Source organism: Mesocricetus auratus, unplaced genomic scaffold (genome assembly GCF_017639785.1).
Source record: "Mesocricetus auratus isolate SY011 unplaced genomic scaffold, BCM_Maur_2.0 Super-Scaffold_15014, whole genome shotgun sequence".
Lineage (NCBI taxonomy): Eukaryota > Metazoa > Chordata > Mammalia > Rodentia > Cricetidae > Mesocricetus > Mesocricetus auratus.
Window position 1 is genome coordinate 8,943,917 of NW_024429186.1, and position 2,758 is coordinate 8,946,674.

Here is a 2,758-nt window from a genome sequence, read left to right on the forward strand (position 1 = left end):
TTCAGAAGCACAAGCCAGGCCCAAGGGCTTTCTCTTTCCCTGCTGTCTAAGGATCTGGATGTGGGACTCTCAGGTGGCTCTCCAGAACCCTGTCTGCTGCACACTGCCATGCTTCCCGGCGTGCTGCTGATGGACTAACCCTGTGAACTGTAAGCCATCACCAGTGAAATGCCTTCCTTTGTAAGAGTTACTATGGCCATAGTGTTTGTTCACAGCAATAAAACGGTGACAAAGGCAGGGCAGTAAGTATTGGAAAACAGAACCACCTGCATTCAGAGGCAGGTGCCCCAAGCCCACCTTCAGTAGCTGTGCACCACAGTCTATGTCGTCACCAGCCACCAAATGTGACACATTTCTACGACTATCATATTCTCCCTATGTGCTGTCCATTGTGTCCACTAAAACCAGTGCCTTCATGGCACATGGCCCTCTTTCTCCTCTGTCCTCACTCAGAGGTGGTACCTGTACCCCCACCCCAGTAAAATCCTGGGAGCTCTGTTGCATGGTCTGCTAAGGTGATCTTCCACTAATAAACCCTAACAATAAGGGAATGAAGGACATGTGTACACACACACACACACACACACACACACACACACACACACACACACACGTACCGAGAAGCTGAAATCATCTGAATGAAGACGCTACAATTGCTAGTTTTTACAACGCTGTCCACGTCTTCACAAAGACCAGATTACTTTACTTACTCCTTTACACTCCAGCACGGCCTAAGGGTTGGGGTCCTGGCATTCTCTCAACAGTGCACCCCAGTGTTCCTGGTGTAGCTGTAGAAAACAAGGGGCTCCCTCTCTGCCTGCCTCTTTGGTGTTTGGCACTACTTGAGTTTTTATTTATTTATTATTTTTAATCCGGGAAGGGTTTCCTGGTTCCTGTGCTGTCTGAGCCTCTACTCTCTCTGCAGCATTGGTAGCTCTGAGCTCTGGGCCCACAGGCTTCCATAGCTACTGGTAAACCCCAGTTGTTTCCCATGCTCACGTGGGGGCCTCTATACGCACGTCACACACACACACACACACACACACACACACACACACACACACACGCGTGCCCTCCTCCTGTCATGCCACCATTTTGGAGCCTACTCACCAGTTCCCAAATAGCCCTGGCTGTGTCCTGTGTCTTCTGACTAAGACATCCCCTGTTTTCCTCCTTTTCCTCCATGCGTCCTCCCCGCTCCCAGCGCCTAGCAGGAACACCAGAAATGGAAAGCCGTGCTTTGCAAAGCTGAGGTTTGGTCGTGGCCCTGAATTCTGGACAGCGTTCCCCGTGCTATATCCATCTGCAGGACCTCGTGGATCTGGGATTTAGGCAGCCGTGCCCAAGGCTCTTTGGTGTCCTGTGGCCGCATCCCATGGCCCCACAGAAGCTTCAGATCCCCTCAGGAATCTGTCAATGGACGACAGCCTGTGCATTTGCTGGACCCTGTCTGCTTTCAGCCGGGCAGCTCACAGGTAGGCAGAGCCTCTCAGGAAGGCAGCAGGACTACATGGAGGCAGGGGCACGGTCTGACCCCTCTGCTAGGTGTCACTGCAGGATTTCAAACTTCAGTCTTCACCTGCATAGAATCGCAACATCAAATACCCCACATATGGTTGGGGGATGGAGTTCACATGCCAACAAGCTGGTACCAGGGTTTGCATGAACTCAATAGTGGGTGTTTTCTTCAGCCTGGAATTCTAAAAGCAATTGTGATCTCTGCTCGCCATCTAGTGGTCACAGTCTACCATTGCATCTTAGAATGACTGACTGGGTCCTCCATCCCTGCACCCTAAGGATACCCTGTCCTTTCTCCAGGCAGCCTATGCAAGGAAGATGGGTGGGGTGGGTAAGCACCATCCACTCACACCCACCCTGTGAAGGACCCTTGGGAGAAGTCTCCTGACCCTGGTTCCCTTTAGGCTGATGATGGAGGCTTTGAAGAAGACCCAGGCTTCCTGTCTATGGGTGGTCATTGGGGCTGCATGTTGGGTTTTTTACTGTGCCTGCGTGCGTGCGTGCGTGCGTGTGTGTGTGTGTGTGTGTGTGTGTGTGTGTGTGTGTGTGTGTGTGTGTGTGTCCACTGGTTCCTGAGCGCACATGAAAGACTGGTTTCGATGTTGGATGTCTTCCTGTATCTTTCTCCACCTTTCTTTTTGGGATGGAGTCTTTCACTGAACTTCACCCTTTTGGCTACAGAGATTGGCCAGCAAGGTCCCGGGATCCCTGTCTCTGTTCAACCACTGTTGCCTGCCCCTGCAGCAACACTGCGTGGCTGAGCTGTCTCCCCAGACCCTCACGTTGGGCTTACACAACCCAGCATTTGCTATCCTGCAATTCTTCTAGCTCACATCTAGCTCCCCCCACCTCGGGCAGCAGGCATGCGTGTCAGGGCCTGGACTGGGCACATGGCACAGCCAGAAATCAGTGTCCAAGAAAATTCCTCCTAGAGGCATTGCACTGTTTCTCCATGTGAAAGGCCACCCCAGCTGGGCTGTCTGACAGGTTACAGCCACCTCACTGTGTGGTGGAGACTCTGCTCTGAGCACCCAGCTGGTCCCTCCCTGTGGCTCCTGTGCACCATGCCTTGGGAGGCCTAGAGGACGGAGCTGTGGGAGAGACTAGAGCAGGGTCTCTGTTTATGTGGCTACATGGAAGGCATCACCCCTGCTGGGTAAGGCGTTTTAGATATGGCCTGTTGGGAGAGGATTGTCCACGCCTGTGTAATCCCTCACCCGACCCCTGCAAAGAAACCCAA